The sequence below is a fragment of the Papio anubis genome, chromosome Y, assembly GCF_008728515.1.
Source record: "Papio anubis isolate 15944 chromosome Y, Panubis1.0, whole genome shotgun sequence".
Classification (NCBI taxonomy): Eukaryota; Metazoa; Chordata; class Mammalia; order Primates; family Cercopithecidae; genus Papio; species Papio anubis.
Genome location: NC_044997.1, coordinates 8,119,906 through 8,147,178, shown reverse-complemented (window position 1 = coordinate 8,147,178; position 27,273 = coordinate 8,119,906). Strand labels below are relative to the sequence as shown.

General features: G+C 38.1%; 1 pseudogene; it reads left to right on the top strand.

The window, feature by feature from the left end:
• Window positions 1-4,004: 4,004 nt before the first annotated feature.
• LOC116272399 lies at window positions 4,005-24,158 on the top strand (annotated as a pseudogene).
• Window positions 24,159-27,273: the final 3,115 nt, after the last annotated feature.

The following is a 27,273-nucleotide window of genomic DNA, read 5'->3' as shown; positions in this document are numbered from 1 at the left end:
GAAGAACTTCCAGCTCCAGCTCACTCAGAAACTTGCAGAAACTTCAAGCTTACTCAAATGCAAGAACAAGGCCTGAAATAGCAACGGCTTTGTCCATCTTATAATCTGTGGGCTTCCAAAACTGTTTCTTTTCCTTTTGTGAAGATAACCAGGCTGGGAGAGTGGGAGAAAGTGCCTTCCAGGGAACACTTTTCTTTTCTTCTTGGATTGTGATTCCCACCTCTATGAATCATGAGTTCAGCCTCAGATTGGTTCGGGACAAAGTTCTAGGCTATGGTTTCACTTCAGCTCCTGAAAGTTTGTTGGCTAAGCTGAATAGCCACTATGTATATTCAGTTTAATCACTAAAAGGTGCTGGTCCAAGGTCTCAGGCAAAGATTTCTGATTGGGCTGGGATCTGAGGCCCCAGGCCCAACTCAGTCACATGTTTTGTAAGACAGCGCACAGACTAAGTCAATTTCTTACCGTTTGCAACACACAAAAACCCTAAACCCACGTTTCATATTGGTTAGCCCACTTTGATCACATCTCTGCTGGCATCGAGCATTTTTCTTTTGCTTATTAAACTTTCTCTTCAACATTAGTACTCTTTAGTCTTCTAAAACATGTCTGCTATTTTTGTTCTTCTGAAACATGGAAACGAAACCCCCAGTATTACCTTAGATAAGTAGAGACTGTTATGTGTTTGTGCACTGGTGAGATAATAACAATAGCAAGATTGTGATGGGCTTCCTCGGAATACACTAATGCTCAGCTAAACTATCTGTAAATAAACTAAACTAAACTAAACTAAACTAAACTAAAATAAAATAAAATAAAATAAAATAAAATAAAATAAAATACACTTTCGGGCCTCAAAATCTACTCTAAAGATTAGCTCTCTCAGACTGCAGCATGGTACCTGGATCTGCTTTTATCACAAGAGACCATCTTACAAGTTTAAGTACATTTAAACCCATTTGCTTGACATATATTCAAAAGATACTTATATTTTTCTCATTCATAAATCTTGCTTTCTCTAAAAAGTTTTTTCTCTCAGTCTACTAAATTACATTTCTCCACTCTATCTTGACACTTTTGTTGCATGCATAAAAGGTTCTTGGATAAAAGTTGATAGTCAGGGGCTTCTTTAGGTTAACAGACAACACAGCAAAAATCGTCTTTTATGAGAAATCTGCATTTGTTATGTAGCGCTTGGAATTAGAAATGAATAATACCTCTGAAAATCTGTCTCTTATCTGTCTCTTTCTTTCAGGTATGCTTCTTTCTTTCTTTCTTCTTTCTTTCTCTCTCTCTCTCTCTCTGTCTCTCTCTTTCTCTTTCTTTCTTGTCCTTCCTTCCTTCCTTTCTTTCCCTTCCTTCCTTCCCTCCCTCCCTCCCTCCCTCCCTTCCTTCCTTCCTTCCTTCCATCCTTCCTTCCTTCCTTCCTTCCTTCCATCCTTCCTTCCCTCTCTCCCTCCCTCCCTCCCTCTTCCCTTCTTCCTTCTTTCCTTCCTTCCTTTCTGTTTGGAGACATGGTTTCACTCTGTCACCAGGATGGAGTGCAGTGGTACTCACTTGCATCTTTGCAACCTCTGCCTTCCCAATTAGCTGAGATTAAAAGTGCATACCACTATGCCCAGATAATTTCTGTATTTTTATTAGAGGCAGGATTTCACCATGTTGTCCAGGATCTCTTGACTTCCTGAGTTTTTGAAATGAGTCAACTAGGTTTTTTAAATATACAATCACGTCATATACAGAGACCATTTGACTTCCTCTCTTCTTACTTGAATGTGCTTTCTTTCTTTCTGTAGCCTGATGGTGCTGCTCAGAACTTCCAGTACCATGTTGAATAAGAGTGGTGCAAAAGGTGAATGCTTTTCTTCTGCTAGTTTTCAAAGGAAATACTTCCACCATTTTTCTATTCAGGATAAATTTGGTCATGACTTTGTCACAAATAGATCTTATTATTTTGAAATATGTTCCAACAATATCTAGTTTATTGAGAGTTTTTAGCATTAATGTGTGTTGAATTTTATCGAAGGCCATATCTTCATCTATTGAGATAATCGTGTATTTTTGCCATTGGTTCTGGTTATGTGATAGATTATATTTATTGACCTGTGTATGTTGAACCATTCTTGCTCCCAGGAATAATGCCATCTTGATCATGGTGGATATGCTTTTTAATGTGCTTCTTAATTTGTTTTGCCAGTATTTTACTGAGATTTTTTGCATCAAAGTTCATCAGGGATATTGGCCTGAAATTTTGTTTTTTGTGTTTCTGCCAGGTTTTGGTATTAGGATAGTGCTAGCCTCATAAAATGAGTTAGAGATTAGCCATTCTTTTTCTATTATTTGAGGCAGTTTCATTAGGAATAGTATCAGCTCATTTGGGTAACTCTGGTAGAATTTGGTCATGAGTCTATCTGGTCTTGGACTTTTCTTGGTTCGTAGGCTTTTAATTACTGCCTCAACTTCAGAACTTGTTATTCAACTATTCTAATCATGCCAGAGTGTGCCCTGGCCAGAAACTCAATAACCATGGGTAATGCGGAGGTTCTCATTGTTATCCCCAGCAAGACTCACATACGTGTTTTTAGTCTGGCAGCCCATGCTAACTGTACTAGGCTGAGGAATGCCCATTTATTTATTTATTTATTTATTTATTTATTTATATATTTATATAGAGGCTAAGCATGCCTCAGAATGATAGAACAGGTTTTGAGCTTGCTCCCATACTCACCACTCTGAGGAAGGCTGAACCTTGGATTCATGGCCCATGCAACAAAATGATACTCTGATGAGTGGAGGAACACCAGGGCTCTTTTCTCATGCTAATTGGATAAAACAACACAGATACAAGTGGAGTGGTTTTAAGGAGCAGAGAGTTTAGTAGGGAAGAAAGAAGGGAGAAGAAGGAAGAAGCTTCCCCATACAGAGACAGATGGAGTAGGGCTCCAAAGCCAAGAGAGGAAACCACAAATGAGGTGGAAATCTGGCAATTATATGAGGAGGCTGGGGGAGGTGTGTGTGATTGGCATGGGCTCAGGGGATTGGTTTAACCAGGCATGTCACTCACACAGTCCATGAAAAAAACTATCCATAACATTAACCCTAACCCTCCCACCCTAGCCTTCTAATATGTAGATGCAGGGTGCCATGATGTTCTGCACACATGAGGAAATAAGGAGACAGCCATGTTGCCTGCAACATGTTGGGGCAAGGTCAAGGAGAAGAGGGTAAGAATTACCATGTTTGTGTGGACCCAGTTTCTAATGGCTGGCATTTGCCTATCAAAATTTCCCTGCCCAGCTGTTAGAGCTGGGGTCTTCCTGCTAGACAAGAAACATTTCTGGAGATGCTTCAAAAGAGACAAAAATATTCCAAGGACTTTTTTCCTCTCTATCTGTTTAAAATGATGTCTTAATTACTTTTATAACCATTATACCTCCATATTATTGCTGTGTATTATTTGCTTTTTCAAAAAAATTATGCCATATGTAAATTTTCAATTTTTATGAAGTTAGATTGATAAATATCCCTATTCTTTTCATATTTTGTAGCACACTTGGGAAGGCCTTTTCTCAGATTTATTCTTAAAAGCTATGACTGGATGCAATGGGATCATGCTTCTGATCCCAGCACTTTGGGAGGCCCAGATGGAAGGATTACTTTAAGCCATGAGTTTTAGACCATCCTGGGTGAAAAAGCAACACCCTGCATCCACAAAAAATTAAGTTAGTAGCACATGGTGTATGGTGGTGCATGCCTCTAGCACCAGCTACTTGGGAGACTGATGGGAGGATTGCTTGAGCCCTTGAGTTCAAAGCTGCAGTGAGCCATGATTACACCACTGCACTCCAGTCTTTGTGACAGAGCAAGACTCTAACAAAAGAAAACAGAAAGATATATGATGTAAAAAATGACAATGTCATAAAAATACGATTGTGTAAACAGTGACTGAGCAGTAGGTGAATCTCTGAAACAAAACTATATGCATTGTGTTTTTAGGATATCTTATGCATTTTAAAAAATAATTGGCAGAATACCATCAAGCTAAAGAAAGATGTAACATGGAAAGTCAGACAAATTTGACATTTATCAGAGATTCTCTAGGTAATTATAGCTTTCTTTCTTAATTTCAGTTCTGCTGTTCTCATTTTGAATGAAGCAAGTTACCTGATTTACCACGTTGTGTGGTTGCTCCTTGAACTGAAGGGATGTGGTTTCACATAGAAGATAATTAACTCATAAACAATGGTTGCAGGTGATAAATGGCTAAAATCAATTCTGGGATGAAAGAATAATCCTATTAGTTACAAAGTGACAAAAGTGTAGTTATGTACTTGATTTTTTATAACAATGGGATTCAAAGGCCCATATTCTTCTTTGCTTTTTGAGTTTCACATCTATTAATTGGGTTGTTCTTCTTCATGTCTTGTCTTAACTTTACAGTCACCAAGATAGAAGATTATAGACTGTGTGCTTTACAAAGAACTGGGGAAGACTTTAACTCATCACTTCGTTTCATAGTTGAGGATATCGAGGTTTTCAGAGGGAGAGCAACTTGGAAACAGTCAGTCTGCATTAGAACAGAGAGTGGAGTCCAGATTCTCCCATTCATGATCTAAGAGCTTTCTGTACTCTTCAGCCGGTCTATAATACAATCCTGTCCTTCAGTTTTGTGCTCAGTAGAGATTGGAAACAGCTGTTTCAAATGATGTGATGAATGGATTTCCTGGCCTTCCTTACTCTTAAATAGTAAGAGCACCATATAAGAAGATAAGTTCATAATTTGTAAAATGATTATATGGCTATGCCTTTAATTAACTATAGGTTTAATTCCATTAGAAACATATTACTTGCTAATTATCAAGCAGTGCTGTCAAATTTGTGAGCCACATATATAACCTTAAGTTTTCTTGTAGCCATGTTGAAAACAGTGAAAAGTCACAGGTGAAATTTACTTTAGTAATATATTTAACACAATATATCAAAAATATTATTTCAATATGTATTCAATATAAAAACACTAATAAGGTATTTCACATTTATTTTTTGCACTATGTCTTTGAAGTCGCATGTGTGTTTTAGATTTAAAGCACATCTCAGTTCAGACACGTCACCTTTGAAGTATCGATGGTGTAGGCCGGGCGCAGTGGCTCACGCCTGTAATCCCAGCACTTTGGGAGGCCGAGGCAGGCAGATCATGAGGTCAGGAGATCAAGACCATCCTGGCTAACACAGTGAAACCCTGTCTCTACTAAAAAATACAAAAAATTAGCCGGGTGTAGTGGTGAGCGCCTGTAGTCCCAGCTACTCGGGAGGCTGAGGCAGGAGAAGGGCGTGAACCCAGGAGGCGGAGGTTGCAGTAAGCCGTGATTGTGCCACTGCACCCCAGCCTGGGCTACAGACCAAGACTCCGTCTCAAAAAAACAAAACAAAACAAAAAAAAACAAGTATCAATGGTGTCATGTGGCTGGAGGGACAGCGTTTAGGAAACACAGAAAATTAGGTGGAAAAACATGTCTAAAGTCATGTGTACCAGAAACAAACACTATCAATGTTATAATCTACTTTTGCCAGCCTTTCCCCACCTGTTCATACTTTTTTGGGGTGTGTTATACACGGTCAAGATTGTACTCTGAGTTCAGATTTGCACTCTGCTGTGTGGTTGATTTTGATCCATAGTTGGGTTGAGGGCCACTGGACTAATGGAAGAAAGAGTCATTAGGCCTCATTTTAGTCCTGGTTATACTGTTATGTAGTCACTTATTCAGCTATATTGGTATTTATTCTTTATTTGTAAAGTGGGGGAGTTGAAGTACATGATCTTTGATTTTTCTAAAGGTATTATTTTGAATCTGAAGTCAGCTTTAACCAAAGTCCAATAAAGAGCTCTCTTCCTTAACACTTAAAGAGTAGGAAAAGACTCCAGTATTTTTTGACGTAAACTATACTGTTGGATTTCTTTTTCCTTCAACAATTTATTATGAACATATTTAAACATACAGAAAAGTTGAAACAATTATAGTGAACCCTTGTATACCTACCACTTAGATTCCACTATTACATTTGTATTATACTTGCTTCATCATTTTTATCTGTCCATCCTTTCCTTCATCTTACTTTTTTTGTGTGTATTTCTATGTAAATTGCAATCACCCGTGCTTTACCCTATATATATGCTTTACTTTTGAAGCAGAGATCTGGCCTCTTACACACCTGTCCATGTTTCTATGTCCTAATTTGGCATGCTATTTTTTAATAGCTCAGAAGCTTCAGCTTACTGATGATCAGTTTACTGATGATTACCCTCAGTATATCAAGTGTGAGTCTTTAGAAATAAATCTAAATGAATAAAAGAAATAGAAGACAAATTTTGGGCAGAAATGTGTCAAAAGGTAAGCTTTATCTTGTTACTGTTAACACGAGGGATGTTTCTGTTTGTCTTCTAAAGCCTGAATCTTAGGTATATCAAAAAATATCTAGACATTTTAATAAAAAATGGGATACTCTACTGCTGTGCATATTATTTTTATTTCCGATGACATTTGTTTATGCCTTTTGAATAAGTCTTACAAATACAGTGGATGAGATACAACTAAAATTAAAACAAATGTAACATATTTGGACAGAGCATTAATGTTGAACCTAGCTGGAAAGAGAGAATTTATTACTGTCCTTATAGTATGATACTTGGAATTTTTAAATTTTTGTGATCAATTTGCAGTTGAAGTTTTGTAAAGATGCTGAGAGAGCAAAAATTAAAATGAAAGCAAAAAGAAAGTATGAGAAGGAATCAGCTGTGTTTCAAAATGATATTGAGAAAGCCTGTCAAGAAAAATCTGAAGCCCTCACTCTTCAGAAAAAGAGTATCGATGAGAGAATTCAAAAGCACCAAGAGGTGATATTTACAACTATTGTGTGGCTATTTTCTGCAGCTATAAGTAGGTTGGCTTAAGATCCAGGAATGAGATGGTACAATTGTTGAAACAAGGATCCAGAATAGTAAAAGGGACCGGGGCCAAGAGTGCAGATAGAAGGAAGAATTAGCCTTGAAAAGGATACACAGATTTTCTTTCTCTGAGACTAGTGGAAAGGCAAAAAATTGCAAAGGTGAACAGTCAAGTTGGGATTATGAGAAACACACCCTAAATAAGCTCCATCTTCTCAGGCAGATTTGAGGGTTAGATCATGGGTTTTAGGAGCAGCTTGGAGATGCAGAGTAGCTCATGTGGCTGAGGGAAGAATATCTTTTTAAAGCAAAGAGGACTAAACACTTGTATTGAGGGCTTACCTGTGGTTGGGGGAGCCTGGAATTGACAGACCAAACCATGTGCTTGTAGGTGAGTTTTCTATTCTAACTCTGGGGAGGAATTTTAAGTCTCTCTCTCTTCTGCCCCTTTCAGTGATGGTGGAAGGATGGATGTGCTTGGGGAGTGAAGTTTGCAGAGCATAATTTATTTTATTTAACAAAGGCAGCCTACTTAATTGAAGATTCTGGTACTCTCTTGGGTAGTGAAGGGAATCAGAAGATAGGGCAGGTGACTGCTAATCTAAGGGGAAATGGAGGGTTCAGTGACAGTCTCAGTAACCAAGGACTAGATCTGGAGAGATTGGCAGGTGGAAATGTAGCCCAATAAGGATGGTCCAAGAGTACAGAATTGCAGGATGAGGTTTCAGGTGCAACCTGGAAACCAAGCGCAATTTGCTGCCATTGGATGAAGCCATGGAAATAAGGAAGGATGAAATTCCTGTGGTGAAGGAGTCACCAGGGCTGCAAGGGTCATCCATGTGGTTGTTTGATCTAGTCACTGGGAAAGTACCTGGACAAGGGATGGTGAAGATGAGGAGTGGCAGGGAGTTGGTGTTGTCAAGTGGGATTGGGTCTATTTCTGTAAAATATCATATATTTTTTCCATGGGTGTGTCTTAAACCAGACTGGATTTACAGCAGTATGTTCAACCTACATCCAGAACGGCTGCTGCCAGATATTAAAAGTAGGAAGGCTTCGCCCTAGCATCCACACTTGCTCGGGTCTTCTTAATGAGACCTAATTATTTTAATGCTAAGGGCACCCATTCTAAGATTTTGTATAGCATTTCTGGGAATTCGGCTTGCTTCAGCTATAAATATGAATTTTGAAAGCACCGATCTTTGCACTGATTGGATTGTGTTGAGATGAATAACTTCATCAACAAGATAGGTGACTTACCAGATTCCTATTTATTTAACTGAGAGTATCTGAAGGCTTTGAGGAAGATTGCCATTCTCATAAAAAGAGTCATGTCTGTATTCCCTCACCTGGAATGTCAATCTCCTTTTCTCCCCAGTGAAACCCTACTGCCTTTCAAGCCACAGCTTGGATGTCACCCCGGTGATGCCTTCCCTGGCTCCCAGTGAGTGACCCATTTAGGCCTCATTCCAGTGTGCAGTCTTTATTTACCTTAGTTATAATATCATCATATCTTATTGTGATTGTTTCTTCCTAAATATATTGTGAGGTATTTAGAGACGATGACTGTATCTATCTACCTTTTACATACAGTTCACAGTATGCTGCTTAACATGTGATTGATAGTAAATTCTTGCACTGTGAAGACATAAATGGAAGGATGGCCCATTTGTTTACGCATTCATATGAGCTTGCTAACTCTGAGTCAGAATGATACATGAATGAACCGAAACATTCAGACAGCATCAGCACTAAAAAACATGGGGATTTTATTCTTTTGCAGCTTTATTTCTGAGTGTACACTTGGATTAATTTTCCTTCCTGAAGAATTTACAAAATTTTAGGTAAGGAGGCCAGGACTGATAGCTCATGCCTGTGGTCTCAGCACTTTGAGAGGCCATGGAGGCATATCAGTTGAATCCAGAGTTTCAAGACCAGTCTGAGAAGCATGGAAAAATCCCATCTCTACAAAAAATGAAAAAATATCCCCGGACTTGGTGGTATGTGCCTGTAGTCCCAGCTATTCAGTAGGATCCCTTGAACCCAAAAGGCAGAAGTTGCAGCAAGCTGAGATCATACCAGTGCACTCCAACCTGGGCAATTGATCAGGACCTTGCCTAAAAAAATTGTTTTTTTCAGATAAACCCTGAGAGATGTTAAAGTACTAAGTAGCATAAATTACATAAGGGATGTAATGAATATTTGGAAATGCACTTTAACAATAATTGAGAGAGTCAATTTTTTCACAGCTAGAGTATCTAGTTGAATAAAATCGAAACCTTGTTTCTAAAAAGGTTATAAAAATTCCAACTCAAAGCCGTATTTTTTTTTTTTTTTTTTTTTTTTTAGATGGAGTCTTACTCAGTCACCCAAGCTGAAGTGCAGTGGCAACATCTCAGCTCACCACAACCTCCACCTCCTAGGTTCAAGTGATGATCCTGCCTCAGCCTTTCAAGTAGCAGGGATTACAGGTGCCCACCACTATGTCCAACTAATTTTTGTATTTTTATTAGAGATGTGATTTCACCATGTTGGCCAGGCTGTTCTTGAACTCCTGACCTCAGGTTATCTGCCTACCTTGTCTTCCCAAAGTGCTGGGATTACAAGTGTGAGCCACTGCAACCAGGCCAGTTGAATTCTCTTGAAGGTGAAATTGTTATCCTCAATATCTGTACTTTGCTTTTTGGAATTTAGGAAGCAGTTTATTTATTTAAATTGGTGTTGCTTTCATTAGCCTGCTTGCTAAAAATTAATTCTTTTCTATACAAATTGAAACAAAAGAAATTTATGCTGAAAGGCAACTTGTACTAAAAGATATGGATTTACTAAGAGAAAAAAAAGCAGAGCTGAAGCAGAGTTGAAGCTGTTGAACTGTAAGTAATGCATGCTTATTTTGGATATTCAGAACCAGATTGAAAAGAATTACTAAATATGTATAAATATTCCAATGCTTATTGCCACATAGTGTTCTTGTTTATAAACGTGATATCACCTAGCATTAGAAAGTGCAAGTTAAGAGGAACAAACACTAGAGATTTGCTTTTGAAATATTAAACGTTAAGATGAAAAGCAGAATGAGATGGTATAACCAGGCAACAGGAAGACCAGACGGATAATTTGGAGAGACTAATAATACTTGAAGAGATCATATGTTTTGCAGTTAACTTCAGTCCTTGAGGTCTGATAGTTTTGTGTGTTTATGTATAGTAACTGAATTCCATATATCCAGGCCTGCAACTTTTACCAGCCCTGTGCTGCAAAAACTAAGTATAGTGGTCTGATTTTACTTTCACTGGATGAAACTATTTCTCATGTGTATTCACTTTTCTAAATACAAAAGTTTCATCCTTTGGATCTTACCTGGGATTGATAGCAAGCTCACCTGTCTATAATTTGTGCAATAAGCCTTCTTTTCCATTGGAAATATGCTGTTAATCACACCCATAGATACTTCAGGAACCTTAGTTCATTAAGGAAATTTTCTCCATGTTTTTTAATGTTGTTTTCTAACTTTCATAGGTTTGATTTGTTTGATTGCAACTCTCTGCCTACATTACTCTCTTTTGGGCAATAATGAAAAAGGTGAATTGATCAAGAGACATGGGAAAAAAGGAACAACATTTGGGCAGAGAGAGTTCATTACTTACTTACCTGCATTTTCTCTACTCCTGTTTCCTGTCTCTCAGCATATAAACTGAATAAATGTACTTTACTTTTCCATGGCTTTCCAGATTACCAACAGAGGGAGCTAATACCTAGAACCTTGAACTGTTCTTAGACTGGTCAGTGTTTTATAGCACTTGTCAGGATGGCTGAATTTCAGTACCTGTGAACTCACCTCCCTGGCTTGGTAACTGGTACTATGATGGATCTGAAGTCTCATTATGAAGACCATTCTATTCTTATTTGGAAGCCCAGATTGATCCATTTATTTTTTGCCCTCTATTTTGGTACTTTTTAAATATTCAGACAATAGTTTTTGTTTTGTAGGAGTTTTTGTTTGTTTCTTTATGTTTGTTTTTGTTTTAAGAGACAAGGTCTTGCTTTGCTTTTCATGCTGGTCTGAATATCCTGGGTTCAGGTGATCCCCCTACCTCAGCCTTCTGAAAAGCTGGGATTATAATTGCAGGCAACCACACTTTGCTACATCTGATACATTATTAAATGACAAAAACAAATATTCTAACTTAAATATTGTTGGGCTAATTAATTGCATCCTGCAGTTAGAAACATTGTTATAAAAAATCAAGTACATAACTACACTTTTGTCACTTTGTAACTAATAGGATTATTCTTTCATCCCAGAATTGATTTTAGCCATTTATCACCTGCAACCATTGTTTATGAGTTAATTATCTTCTATGTGAAACCACTTCTATTTTGAGTCTCTCACACTCCCCTCAGTCAGATATCACAGCCTCCTGGTTTTGGTAGCTTCCATGCACTGTAATTAGATCCATCCATAAATTACACTGAAGACTTCTGGCTCTTTCCTTTTGCTTCCCAGTAGTAATAATCATGTAACAGTGCTGGTCTGTTAAATTAAAAACACTTGATGATTTTCATAAATTTGTTACATCAGCTATTGTAGTTTATTTAATTTTAATATTTTTGCTAATTTCAGGACGCAGAAGCTCCTGGAAGAAAAACACAGAAGCGTGATTGAAGCACTTAGGAGATGGGAGCAGAATCTAAAGAGTCTTGAGGAGACCTATGACAGAAAGTTCAAGAATGAACTGCTAAAGTAATTGTTTGGCACTTTTAAAGAAGTACTATGTTTACATTAAGTTGGCAAAAACATAACAAAAACTGAAAAATCACATTTCTATGATTAACATCCTATGCAAATTTTAGTGTTTGAAATTTATCAATAGTCAATACTTTTCTGCATTTGAGTTAGGGTAGTTTTTAAAAGAAGGTATTGAAAAGGACATCCTCCACTATTCTTACTCAGAGGTTCTGTAAGATTTATATGGGACTTGATTTGCTTTAATTTTCAGGGCACCTTGTGACTTGCTCAGTTTGCATACACGATAAGCTGTACAATTTGAATTACAATCACATTTAGTGACGTTTTCCTCTACTCCACTTATACTGCCACAAAGTTAGGAATATTTAACAATACATACATTATACTTAGTGGTCATAGTATTTGTCAGTAAACATGTGGCTTTTATTCCTTCATGATTCTGCAAACCTGGAATCAAAAGAAAGAAACTAAAATGAACTATGAAACAACTCAACTTCAGTTCCTCTGGGGATTTATTTGGCCTCTGTTTGTTGCCTTCTTCCTAATTTGTCATTGATATTATCTTACATAATACTTGTGAAGTTTTCCTGAGGTTATTCTCTAAACTAATTCTATTTCTAAAATATACAGCAGCTCTTGCATCAATTTTGAAATGATGTATTTTACCCATACCTTCTATGTCGATTCCTATACTAAAACAGCTAACATGGAAGTTAACTGTAGTGATTGAATTTTTAAGAATAAATAAATTAAAGTACATGTGTTAATTTTATATAGTTATGGAGCTAGTAAACTATGTGCTATCATTGTGACAGCTTCCTCAGCCTGCATAGTGTCTGTCTGGCTTTAGGAATCCTCATATGATTTTTGGCAAGTGTTGGAGTTTAAAAGTTATTCATCGGAGGAGTGTTTCTCTTTCCTTTTGGAGCCAAAAGGGCACCTGCTAACAGCTGGGTAAGAACAGTGAAACTGTGAAAATATGCCTTTGGGTATTGCTAATCCAAATATAATAATTGGTACTTGTCTGTCTGGACTGTTCTTAGTCCCTGGGCACAAATGTTCTAATGTTTATTGGGTGTGGGCAGATAGAACAGGTGGATTGGAAATGGTTGTCTAATTATCCTTTGGGATTAAGTCTGTTGTGGGCTGGGTAAATTTATTTTATTTGCTCCTTGTGTCAGTTGATACCAACTGAAAAGTGATGCTTTCAGTAACCTTGTGACAACACGACCCTTCATTTTGTGTGATTTAGCTTTATAGGATGCAGGCAGGGTTTTACTGGACATTTTATGTTCAGAAGTCATATCCTTGTCTTTAGTATTGAAAGACATTGAAGTTTACACAATGACATGTTCAGTGCGCTCAGGTATACCTTTGACAAAGATAAGCTACTGTATTGACAATGGTTTTCCCGGAAAGATAACTAAGAAACTCATAGTAGTGTCCACTTGAACTAAAGGAGGACCACGTCATTAGAATTAATCAACTAATTGAAGATGAAAAGAAGAATAAAAGTGATGATTGGGCAGGGAATGAAGCTGTATTTTTCAGTTCTGCTGTAGTTTATTAGCTTCCAAGTTGGGTCTGTTCTATATCCTAAAAGATATACTGCATTGTTCCTATACAATTACACTTTTTTGTAATTTTAATTATATAAAATTTTAAAAACCCATTGTCTTCACAGCCTTTTGAAAGACCTTCATGTTTAATATTTTGTATATTCACAAAGGCCAGTGATTGATCATGGATATTTTAGTCTAATTTATTTCAATATATTTTTATAAATATATAATTGTTAGAAAGTTGGCAGCAAGTTATTGCAGACTGGTACCTATTACTCATAATCATGAGATACCTTATTCTTCATGTATGGAAAATTTTAACTTCTCTTTCCCATGTGACCTAGTTTTCTGATTTGTTGGCCTCTAATATATTTTTATATTTATACTTTATATTTTTTGCAATTTTTTACTTGCTATATAGCTTCATGAACTCTTGTATACATTGGCCTGAGAGTATGGAAGTTGAGTAATTCATTTTTCTTCAGTTATTTTACATTTCAGCATATTTCTCAGAAATTGTGTGTAATAAGATACGGGGTTTTGGTAGAAATTTCAGATAGATTTTTGGGATTAATCACATCATGTATATAACAAATTATGTTCATATGATATATCTACATAGACTGGTGTTAGAAGGAGTGAAAATAAAAAAATAACTACAATACAATAACAGTATTATCTGTTACACTAGAGTAACAGATCTTTGTCTCCAAGGAAGTTAAAAGCTATGGTTATTAGGGCGGCATGCTCTGGGAAGATGGAGAAATTCTGGTTAGCATGTATAGCAGGTGGAATTTTAATGCATACATGACAGTTAGAGCTTTACAAACCCTGTTGAGTAACAAGGTTTATTTCTTACTTGCCTGCAAAAGTTTTGGCCCCTACATATGCTATTTTGAATTATAAAATAATGGTTATTAGGTCTGACACACAGGCCATGAATATTAATTTTTTTTTTATTCACTAAGAAAACATAGTGTTTAACTGGGTTTTTCTTTCAGGAAAAGCTGTTCATTTGCAAGTGGAGCTCATAGCTATTAATTCAAAAATGGTGGAACTCAATCAATCTGTAAGTCACATGAAACAACATGAGATAATTGTTAAACACATTGTTCTAAGAAATAAATTTTAAGCAATATATGAAATTTTAGTCATACACAATTTATCCTGAATCTTCCTTTTGAGATGTTTGAATTATCATTTATATAGCTAAGAGAGTGATGACTGGACTTAACTCAGTAGAGGGAGATGGCTGAAGTTAACTCAGTAGTTCTTCATTTCAATCACTCTCACACAGGAAATTGGAGATAGTGCTTTGGATCCTGGCATCCTGCTTGAATACTGTCTGTGCGTCCAATTGCTTGTGTGTCTTTCAGCAGGTTCTGATAATACAGGTTCCTGAGCTTTAAATTCTAGAATATTTTCCACATTATACGGTTGTTGAAGGAATTCAGTGAGCTAACTTACATGCCTAGTTCATAGCATGTGGCCAATACTATTAGTTCCTACATCAGCCTGTTCACTCCTTCCATCAGTCACAGGTAAACATTTCTGTAATGACATTGTTATCTCACAGATTGAAACAAAATGACATGCATTTTTCACATACCATTGCTTCTTTACTTTTCATTTGTGTGCTCACTGTCTGAAAGATGAAGCCAGAACTTTAGGTACTTACAACATATTTTGTATATAAACTTATTTTTGCAACTTTTACTTATGTAAGAACTTTGCAGGCTTTCATGATCAACTATGAGATACACTATACTAACAAAATGGAAGCACTTCATAACAAGTCAAAACTTTTTTTTTCCCCCTGAGGAAGAGTCTTATTCTGTCGCCCAGGCTGGAGTGCACCAGCATGATCTTGGCTCCCTGCAACTTTCACCTCCTGGGGTCAAGTAATTCTTGTGTCTCAGTCTCCCAAGTAGCTGGGATTACAGCCTTATGTCACCATGCCTGGCAATTTTTGTGTTTTGTTTTTTTTTTTGCCCCCAAGACAGTCTAATTGTGTCACCCAGGCTGGCTGGAGTGTAATGGCATGATCTCAGCTCACTGCAAATTCTACCTTCTGGTTTCAAGAAATTCTCTTGCTTCAGCTTTCCAAGTAGCTGGGATCACAGCTGCAACCACGCCTGGCTAACTTTTGTATTTTTAGTAAAGATGGGATTTCATTATGTTGGCAGGCTGCTCTCAAATATCTGACCTTAATTGATTCACCTGCCCCTGTCTTCCCAAGTGCTAGAATTGCAGGCAAGAGCCACCACATCCAGCTATATTTTTTGGCAGAGATGGCGTTTTACCATGTTGCCCAGGCTAGTCTCTAACTCCTGAGCTCAAGCAATTCTCCTGCCTCAGCCTCTCAAAATGTGGGGATTACAGGTGTTAGTTACCATGCCTGGCCACTTTTATCTTACCTTTTTTATATTTAAAGAGCAGATATTGCAATGACTTGTGATTGTTGTTGGGTTCTTGGTTGTCTCTGGAAAATGGGGCAGTAATCTTAGAATGACTTCCTTCATATGATATGGTATGTAAAATATCCTCTACCCCAACTCTAAGGCAGAAGATAATTTACATTAGAGTAGTTAGGATCTTACTGCAGAGATTCAGACATCTGTTTAGTAACCTCAATTAAATCATGACACTGCTTAAAGGAGCCTCCAAGCCTTCACTTTTGCAGCACTATAAAGTCGTCATTCAAATGTAAATTATCCTTTCTTAATTTCAGGTTGAGTTAGAGTCTGTCAATTCCCAGTCCTTGGCAGTAACAAAACCAGACCATATGCAGAATGAAAAGATTAAAGAGATGAATGATTATTTGCTACTAAAAGAGAGACACTGGAGCTTCTGTCACAAAATAAATTACATAAATGACAACTGGAAGAGAGTAGAAATGGAAACTTGCATCTCCTAAACCTTATGTCTTTTTTTTTCTTATTTGCGTGTTTTAGTAATTCTTATTAGATCAATATTATAAAACTATGCTTTGTACTTGTAACAGGAGGGTAAAATTTGGAAGATTTATAATATTGAGATTCTTGGATTAACTCTACAAATATGCCTCTAGGTGCTATCAAGGTATCCCTTGCCTCTACCTGCTGATTGTGTTTGGCCACTGGGGACATCAGCCTCTACGAACAGTGGCCAAGACTGGCCTCTGCACCTCACAGCCAGGTAAAGTCATAATGCCTGTGATGACTTCTTCCCACTGCTCCATACCACCTGTCTCTCTGCAGTGCTGAAAATTCCTACCTCATCTGACCCTCCATGCCCAACTCGTGCTAACAGAGTGGCCCTGTTACTATCCCAGGGAACTTCAACATCCTTTGTGAGTACGCTGAATGTCACCATTTATTTTTTTATTTATATATATAAATATTTAATATGCATATATTTAAAGCAGGATACATTTTCTACTTTTTTCTATGTGAGCTTTTAAACATGAAGTACCTCTTTTGTGTTTCTTATTCATATATACTATATAATTTTAATATTTATGTGCCAAAGTCCTGGACAAAGACTTAAAATTCAGTAGTACAGAAAACTAGTACTAAAAATATATTTTAGTCTATGTACCAAGTCAAAATATATCACATTCTTTTTAGAGATCAAGAAAATAATATTAGATCAAATAAAGTTGCTCGATTACACACTGTAGGGTGTTATACATCTGGATTGAAAAATGTTATATAGGAGTCATAGGATTTATGGTATATGCTATTTTGTTAAACATATTGGTATTGTACTCTTATGTGCTTAATAAACATACTTATCTTCAAATGTACAAATGAATTACATATCCATAACATCAAATATTATATATATGCACCTACAAAATGTAAACAATAACAACAAAAGAAAAATACCCCAAAATAGTGCTAATATCTTTGAAAATTCTAGTTCAACTGAAACTTATCGTGGATTTAACAAAACCAGAAACATGTTTTATTTTGGAAGTTTGCGTGAATTAAATATGCAAGATATGTATGTTGAAAACATGTCAATCTGTAATTGGATCTTTCTTGAGGCAGTTCAGACATGCACAATGGACATGGCTTTTGCTCCTGCAATTACTTTGAAATTAATGGGGATATGAGAGCATCTAGTATGCTATCGAACTTGTCATATACATGTTTTCTTATTTTTTTGTTTATTTGTATTTATTATTATTATTATTATACTTTAAGTTCTAGGGTACATGTGCATAACGTGCAGGTTTGTTACATATGTATACTTGTGCCATGTTGCTGTGCGGCACCCATCAACTCGTCAGCACGCGTCAACTCGTCATTTACATCAGATATAACCCCAATGCAATCCCTCCCCCCGCCCCCCTCCCCATAATAGGCCCCAGTGTGTGATGTTCCCCTTCCCGAGTCCAAGTCATCTCATTGTTCAGTTCCCACCTATGAGTAAGAACATGCGGTGTTTTGTTTTCTGTTCTTGCAATAGTTTGCTGAGAATGATGGTTTCCAGCTGCATCCATGTCCCTACAAAGGACACAAACTCATCCTTTTTTATAGCTGCATAGTATTCCATGGTGTATATGTGCCCCATTTTCTTAATCCAGTCTGTCACTGATGGACATTTGGGTTGATTCCAAGTCTTTGCTATTGTGAATAGTGCCACAATAAACATACGTGTGCATGTGTCTTTATAGCAGCATGATTTATAATCCTTTGGGTATATACCCAGTAATAGGATGGCTGGGTAATACGGTACTTCTAGTTCTAGATCCTTCAGGAATCACCACACTGTTTTCCACGATGCTTGAACTAGTTTACAGTCCCACCAACGTGTAAAAGTGTTCCTATTTCTCCACATCCTCTCCAGCACCTGTTGTTGCCTGACTTTTTAATGATTGCCATTCTAACTGGTGTGAGATGGTATCTCATGGTGGTGTTGATAAAACCACAATCTTTACATCCCTTGTAAGTTGGATTCCTAGGTATTTTATTCTTTTTGAAGCAATTGTGAATGGAAGTTCATTCATGATTTGGCTCTCTGTCTGTTATTTGTGTATAAGAATGCTTGTGATTTTTGTACATTGATTTTGTGTCCTGAGACTTTGCTGAAGTTCTTATCAGCTTAAGGAGATTTTGGGCTGAGACAATGGGGTTTTCTAAATGTACAATCATGTCATCTGGAAACAGGGACAATTTGACTTCTTCTTTTCCTAACTGAATACCCCTGATTTCTTTCTCTTGCCTAATTGCCCTAGCCAGAACTTCCAACACTATGTTGAATAGGAGTGATGAGAGAGGGCATCCCTGTCTTGTGCCAGTTTTCCAAGGGAATTCTTCCAGTTTTTGCCCATTCGGTATGATATTGGCTGTGGGTTTGTCATAAATAGCTCTTAAGATTTTGAGATACGTTCCATCAATACTGACTTTATTGAGCGTTTTTAGCATGAAGGGCTGTTGAATTTTGTCAAAGGCTTTTTCTGCATCTATTGAGATAATCATGTGGTTTTTGTCTTTGGTTCTGTTTATATGCTGGATTACGTTTATTGATTTGCATATATTGAACCAGCCTTGCATCCCAGGGATAAAGCCCACTTGATCATGGTAGATAAGCTTTTTGATGTGCTGCTGGATCCAGTTTGCCAGTATTTTATTGAGGATTTTTGCATCAATGTTCATCAGGGATATTGGTCTAAAATTCTCTTTTTTTCTTGTGTCCTTGCCAGGCTTTGGTATCAGGATGATGTTGGCCCCATAAAATGAGTTAGGGAGGATTCCCTCTTTTTCTATTGCTTGGAATAGTTTCAGAAGGAATGGTACCAGCTCCTCCTTGTACCTCTGGTAGAATTCAGCTGTGAATCCATCTGGTCCTGGACTTTTTTTGGTTGGTAGGCTATTAATTATTGCCTCAATTTCAGAGCCTGCTATTGGTCTATTCAGTGATTCAGCTTCTTCCTGGTTTAGTCTTGGAAGAGTGTAAGTGTCCAGGAAATTATCCATTTCTTCTAGATTTTCTAGTTTATTTGCATAGAGGTATTTATAGTATTCTTCGATGGTAGTTTGTATTTCTGTGGGGTCGGTGGTGATATCCCCTTTATCATTTTTTATTGCATCTATTTGATTCTTCTCTCTTTTCTTCTTTATTAGTCTTGCTAGTGGTCTATCAATTTTGTTGATCTTTTCAAAAAACCAACTCCTGGATTCATTGATTTTTTTGGAGGGTTTTTTGTGTCTCTATCTCCTTCAGTTCTGCTCTGATCTTAGTTATTTCTTGCCTTCTGCTAGCTTTTGAATGTGTTTGCTCTTGCTTCTCTAGTTCTTTTAATTGTGATGTTAGAGTGTCAATTTTAGATCTTTCCAGCTTCCTCTTGTGGGCATTTAGTGCTATAAATTTCCCTCTACACACTGCTTTAAATGTGTCCCAGAGATTCTGGTATGTTGTATCTTTGTTCTCACTGGTTTCAAAGAACGTCTTTATTTATGCCTTCATTTCGTTATGTACCCAGTAGTCATTTAGGAGCAGGTTATTCAGTTTCCATGTAGTTGAGCAGTTTTGATTGAGTTTCTTAGTCCTGAGTTCTAGTTTGATTGCACTGTGGTCTGAGAGACAGTTTGTTATAATTTCTGTTCTTGTACATTTGCTGAGGAGTGCTTTACTTCCAATTATGTGGTGAATTTTGGAATAAGTGTGATGTGGTGCTGAGAAGAATGTATATTCTGTTGATTTGGGGTGGAGAATTCTGTAGATGTCTATTAGGTCCACTTGCTGCAGAGATGAGTTCAATTCCTGGATATCCTTGTTCACTTTCTGTCTCGTTGATCTGTCTAATGTTGACAGTGGGGTGTTGAAGTCTCCCATTATTATTGTATGGGAGTCTAAGTCTCTTTGTAAGTCTCTAAGGACTTGCTTTATGAATCTGGGTGCTCCTGTATTGGGTGTGTGTATATATATATATATGTTTATGGTGCATATAGTTAGCTCTTCTTGTTGAATTGATCCCTTTACCATTATGTAAGGGCCTTCTTTGTCTCTTTTGATCTTTGATGGTTTAAAGTCTGTTTTATCACAGACTAGTATTGCAACCTCTGCTTTTTTTTGTTCTCCATTTGCTTGGTAGATCTTCCTCCATCCCTTTATTTTGAGCCTATGTATGTCTCTGCATGTGAGATGGGGGCTCCTGAATACAGCAAACTGATGGGTCTTGACTCTTTATCCAGTTTGCCAGTCTGTGTCTTTTAATTGGAGCATTTAGTCCATTTACATTTAAGGTTAATATTGTTATGTGTGAACTTGATCCTGCCATTATGATATTAACTGGTTATTTTGCTCGTTAGTTGATGCAGTTTCTTCCTAGCCTCGATGGCCTTTACATTTTGGCATGTTTTTGCAATGGCTGGTACCGGTTGTTCCTTTCCATGTTTAGTGCTTTCTTCAGGGTCTCTTGTAGGGCAGGCCTAGTGGTGACAAAATCTCTCAGCCTTTGCTTATATGTAAAGGATTTTATTTCTCCTTCACTTATGAAACTTAGTTTGGCTGGATATGAAATTCTGGGTTTAAAATTCTTTTCTTTAAGAATGTTGAATATTGGTCCCCACTCTCTTCTGGCTTGGAGAGTTTCTGCCGAGAGATCTGCTGTTAGTCTGATGGGCTTCCCTTTGTGGGTAACCCAACCTTTCTCTCTGGCTGCCCTTAAGATTTTTTCCTTCATTTCAACTTTGGTGAATCTGGCAATTATGTGTCTTGGAGTTGCTTTTCTCGAGGAGTATCTTTGTGGCATTCTCTGTATTTCCTGAATTTGAATGTTGGCCTGCCCTACTAGGTTGGGGAAGTTCTCCTGGATGATATCCTGAAGAGTGTTTTCCAACTTCGTTCCATTTTCCCCCTCACTTTCAGGCACCCCAATCAGACGGAGATTTGGTCTTTTTGCATAATCCCATACTTCTTGCAGGCTTTGTTCATTTCTTTTTCTTCTTTTATCTTTAGATTTCTCTTCTCACTTCATTTCATTCATTTGATCCTCAATCGCTGATATTCTTTCTTCCAGTTGATCGAGTTGGTTACTGAAGCTTGTGCATTTGTCACGTATTTCTCGTGTCACGGTTTTCATCTCTGTCAGTTCGTTTATGGCCTTCTCTCCATTAATTATTGTAGTGTTCAATTCTTCCGCTCTTTTTTCAAGATTTTTAGTTTCTTTGCACTGGGTACATAATTCCTCCTTTAGCTCTGAGAAGTTTGATGGATCAAAGCCTTCTTCTCTCATCTTGTCAAAGTCATTCTCCGTCCAGCTTTGATCCGTTGCTGACGATGAGCTGTGTTCCTTTGGAGGGGCAGATGTGCTCTTATGTTTTGAATTTCCAGCTTTTCTGCTTTTTCCCCATCTTTGTGGCTTTATCTGCCTCTGGTCTTTGACGATGGTGATGTACTGATGGGGTTTTGGTGTGGGTGTCCTTCCTGTTTGTTACTTTTCCTTCTAACAGTCAGGACCCTCAGCTGTAGGTCTGTTGGAGATTGCTTGAGGTCCACTCCAGACCCTGTTTGCCTGGGTATCAGCAGCAGAGGCTGCAGAAGATAGAATATTGCTGGACAGCGAGTGTACCTGTCTGATTCTTGCTTTGGAAGCATTCTTTCAGGGGTGTACTCCACCGTGTGAGGTGTGGGGTGTCAGTTTGCCCCTAGTAGGGGATGTCTCCCAGTTAGGCTACTCACTTGAGCAGGCAGTTTGTCCGTTCTCAGATCTCAACCTCCATGTTGGGAGATCCACCGCTCTCTTCAAAGCTGTCAGACAGAGTCGTTTGCATCTGCAGAGGTTTCTGTTGCTTCGTTGTTGTTGTTGTTGTTGTTGTTGTTTAGCTGTGCCCTGTCCCCAGAGGTGGAGTCTACAGAGACAGGCAGGCCTCCTTGAGCTGCTGTGAGCTCCATCCAGTTTGAGCTTCACAGTGGCTTTGTTTACCTATTAAGCCTCAGCAATGGCGGGCGCCATTCCCCCAGCCTCACTGCTGCCTTGCCATTAGATTGCAGACTACTGTGCTAGCAATGAGGGAGGCTCCATGGGCATGGAACCCTCCCGGCCAGGTATGGGATATAATCTCCTTGTGTGCCCATATGCTAAGACCCTTGGTAAAGCGCAGTATTGGAGTGGGAGTTACCCGATTTTCCAGGTGTTGTGTGTCTCAGTTCCCCTGGCTAGGAAAAGGGATTCCCTTCCCGCTTGCGCTTCCCAGGTGAGGCGATGCCTCTCCCTGCTTCAGTCTCTGGTCAGGCTGCAGCAGCTGACCAACACCGATTGTCCAGCACTCCCTAGTGAGATGAACCCAGTACCTCAGTTGATAATGCAGAAATCACCTGTCTTCTGTGTCATTGGCGCTGGAGCTGGAGACTGGAGCTGTTCCTATTCAGCCATCTTGCTCCGCCCCTGAGTCGCCCTTTATTAAACAGTTCTTAGATGACTTTGACTGTGGGAGCAGTCTGCTTACTGCCTGAATCCCAACAGTGGCTGACAAAGCACAAATCATATTGGATTTTGTGGCCATAATCAACAAGTAGAAAACATAGAGAGCTCCTTCTGTGCATGGTAGAGGAGAGAAACAGACTTGCAGATTAATCTAAAGATTTGAAATAGTTATTTTACTTGAAGTAGGACTCCAAAGTTTGCATTAGCTTGCAATTAATTCTTTTGTTTTGAAATTTAAGTGCTAGAATTACTCTGAGCTCATTTAATAGAATTAATATCATATTTATTGCATGACTACAAAGAAAAGCAACAACACTTTAAAACTCCTTTAACTGTTTTTGTTAAAAGAAATTTAAAAACCTTAAGGTTGGTCTGGGTGTGGTAGCTCATGCCTGTAATCCCAGCACTTTGGGAGTCCAGGGAGGATGGGTCACCTGAGGTCAGAAGTTCAAGACCAGCCTGGCCAATATGGTGGAACCCTGTCTCTACTAAAAAATACAAAAATTAGCCGGGCATTGTAGCATATGCCTGTAATCCCAGCTACTTGGGAGGCAAGAGAATCGTTGGAACCCCTGAAGCAGAGGCTGCAGTGAGCCAAGATCACACCATTGCACTACAGCCAGGCCAACAAGAGAGAAACTCTTCTTCAAAAAAAGAAAACTTAAGGTCAATAATAACTAGTTATTGCTTTTAACCTTCTTAGGCCTAGTTAAGCCATCTCTGGATGTTGGGGTCATTCAGAAAGAACTGCAGAAGACAGAAAATGCTATAGTAACTGAGCATGAGGAGTTCGAAAACCACAGGCAAGCTCTGCAAAAACTACTGCAAGAGGAAGTGAGTATTGCTCTTTGCCAGTTCCACTATGAAACCAGTACACATCGTCAATATGTAAACTTGGCACAAGTCACTCCAGTGTAAAACAAACGTATTTTAAGATCAAACGTTACTCCTCCAAATATGCTAAAGGTATTCTTTCCCATCTGAGAAAATTCTCCAGTAAAAAAATGACTTTATATTTGTAATAGTAATAAAATGGAGAAAAAAGCAAACACACCTAAACATACAATTTTCAGAGTGCCCAATTGTACCCATTGTTATCTCTTGATTCTCACCCTGAGAAATATTACAAATATTCACTGTGTCTTCTGCCTGCATGCCCAGGAATTTTTTGATATGACTGAAAAAGATCGTGAAAAACTTGTCTGTGTGTTCTGTTTGTGTGTGTGTGTGTGTGTGTGTGTGTGTGTTTAAATATTGACCCTGTTGTTTACTGACATAAAGCTTTTTGGAATTGTTAGAACAAAAAGAGTACAAACACCATAAAAGAACTTTTCCATTTGAAGCAATCTGATTTGTTTTACATTAATTTCTTTTCAGATTGAGCATTCTGCACAGCTGAATGCCCAGATGCTAGATTACTAAATTTTTGTAGAGAGGTAAACTGTTCAGGTTGTGGATTTAAAATTGCAGCAAATTGCCCAATGACATGAAAGAAATAAGTGTAAAAATAAATGTAGATACACTTTATTCATTTATGGGGAGACTTAGTATATCATGTTAATTTTTCCCACTTTGATCTATATATTTGATGTAACTCCTATCAAAATCTCAGCAAGAATTTTTGCAGACAAACCAAACTTACTCCCTAGGATAGCTAAAACAATTTTGAAAAAGAATTATATAGTGGGAGGAATTCACCAACAACATTTCAAAGACTTATGACACAGCTATAGCAATCAAGACAGTTTGGTATTGGCATAGGAATAGATTCGTACAAAAATGAAGCAGAAGAGAAAGCCCAGGACTAGAGCCATACTGGTCTGGATATGACCAAGTGATATGACCCAAAACTGGCAAACAAAATCAGTAGAGGAAAAATAGCCTTTCCACAAATGGTGTTAGGGCAAGTGGACATCAACAGGTTAAGGAAAAGAAGACTTAACGTAAACCACACACTACAGAACTTAATTCAAAATGGTTTATAAAGTTGAATGTAATATAAAAGTATAACACTTTTTATGAAACATTTTAGAAAAAGAGAAACATAAAGAAAAGTCAAGCCTCTTAGGTGTAGTAAAGAGTTCTTAAATTTTATACCAAAGGTATAAAACATAAACGGAGAACTGATAAACTGGATCAAATCTAACTTAAAAACTTCTGCTTTGTGAGAGAACTTATGAAGAGACTAAAAAGCAAATCTGCTACAGAAAGGAGTACCCTTCCTACTGATAGCTAGAGACAATGGCAGGACCAGCTGCAGAGAGGAGTGCTGTCTCTGATGAGAACAGTAGCTGTACCAGAGAGATTCAGAGACCTGCAGAAACATCCAAATAACTGACCTACAGAGAGCAGCCACCCTCTCCAGGGCCTCCTCCCTCCTGAGAACTGAATGCTCCATCAGAGGACCTCCCTATAGAGAGGAGCTACCCACTCCTCTGAGCTCTTTTAACACTAAAGATAACTCTTCTTCTTTACCCTTCACTTGTCTGTGCACCTCATTCTTCCTGCATGCAGGACAAGAACTCAGGCAAAGGTGCCATGGCCACAGAGGTTTCCAGCCAGAAAAATCAATACTACAGTGATCCTGTAACAATAGCGCTGACATTTCTGTGTTGATATTTATCATTTTTTTTCATTGATGTGCAGGGCTTCCTATTTCATGCTAAGACAAGAGATTTTTATTTGAATGTTAGACATTTTGGGGACTCTTAGGAGACTCTAGACCTTACTATGATGTTCCATTGTTCATTTATAGCTGGCTTTGTCTGATACCACCTTAACAGGCAAAAGGGTGTGCTTGTCAAGTAGAGGCACAATTCCACATTTCTTACTTCACTTCCTTTGACACCCAAGGCAGGACTCCCAATTACTGATAATTAAATATGCGGATTCCAGCTTCTCCATACGATTTACTTCTACCTCCCTGGCTAGGAGGAGAAGGGTGTATTACCACATGGCAGGGTTGAAAACTCTAGTTCTGTACTGCACCTCCTCTGATTCTACTCCAGCAGAGGATTAGGGTGCTTCATTATTGCCTTGCGCAGTGGATGTTCCCACCTGGTCTTGGCTGTCCTGGCTAGGTTTTTTGTTTCACTTTGTTTTGTATTGTATTGTTTGGCTAAAGTAGGATGGTTATTGTAAAAAAGATTTTTTCTTTTGAAACAGTTTAAGCTAGTCCAACCTAAATATAGAGAGAATACTTAAGAAGGTACCATGTCTTCGTTTGAATCCTAGAGGAAGCTTGGATATTTCCTGGGTTTGGCTGCTCTGTGATTTGTTACATTAAAATCTTGTCAGGATGTTCCTCGGAGTATAAAGAATTTTCAGAGCATGGGCATGGACAGATATTCTATTCCTGCTGACAACTTTATGATTTGCATTCGTTTACTCATTTTTTCTCCTTCACTCTGTGTCTTGTCCTCCCTCACTTGTTTTATCGTTGCTGCTGTTGTTGTTGTTTGCTGGACACTTGCCTTTTTCTGGCCTTAACCTGATAATATTGTATTCCACATTTTAACCTGCCTCATTCCATCTTTCAATAATTTATCCTACCTCTCTTATTTTATTTACTTATTCATTCATTCATTCATTCATTCATTCATGTATTGTTTTGAGACAGAGTCTCGCTCTGTCACCCAGGCTGGAGTGCAGTTGTGTGATTTCAACTCACTGCTGCCTCCACCTCCTGTGTTCAAGCAATTCTCCTGCCTCATTCTCATGAGCAGCTGGGACTACAGGTGCCTGCCACCACACCTGGCTAATTTTTGTAATTTCTTTTATAAGTCCCTCCTTCCATGTTTTCAGTCTTCTCTTTACATTTCAAATGCTATTTGGATACTGCAGCTCTGGGACCAATCTCCCAGAGAGCTAACCTCTTTCCTTATGATTTATTTTTTTAATTGTATATGCTTTTTGGAACATTTCTTCAATTCTGTTTTCCATTTCTCTAGAGGTAAACCTTTTAAGAGATTTCAAGCTGTTTTTCCTAATTTCTCATTTTTTTCCATCTGGCTAAATTTTGTCACTTTCTTTGGATGCACCATTTTATACTTCTCTGGGACTAGTAGGAGATGTGTTCTCACCCTTCCTTGAATAGAGAAAGCTGTAAGGCCAGAAAGATGAAGGCATTTAGAGACTTGTTTTTCTGGTGGTGAGTTGTCTCTTTGATTACATTTGTCTTCATTTCATGATTTTTTTTAACAGTTGGACAATAATTTTTGCCTTTGTGCAATTACTAATGAGGCTGGAATAGGAATGGTCACTGTTTGACTTCTCACCGGGACTGTTGTGGAATCAGGAGAACTAGAGAGAGACCTTGGGCATATACAGGAGAACATCTTTATTATTAAGTGCACTCAGACCAGCAGACTAATGTCCAAAGACAGGGCACAGAACAAAGATAGCATTTGATTTCCATATATACTTCACAAAATGGAGTGGGCTAGCTTGAAACAAGCTTACAGTGGTGTGAAAGCAGGGACACAGAGGCAGGACAAAGACAGTTAATTAAGTTGTTACAGATTTATAATTCAGGATTGCACATGACTGTCACTATGCAACCCAGGTATCTGTTATCTAGGTTTTGCTCTAAGGAGCCTTG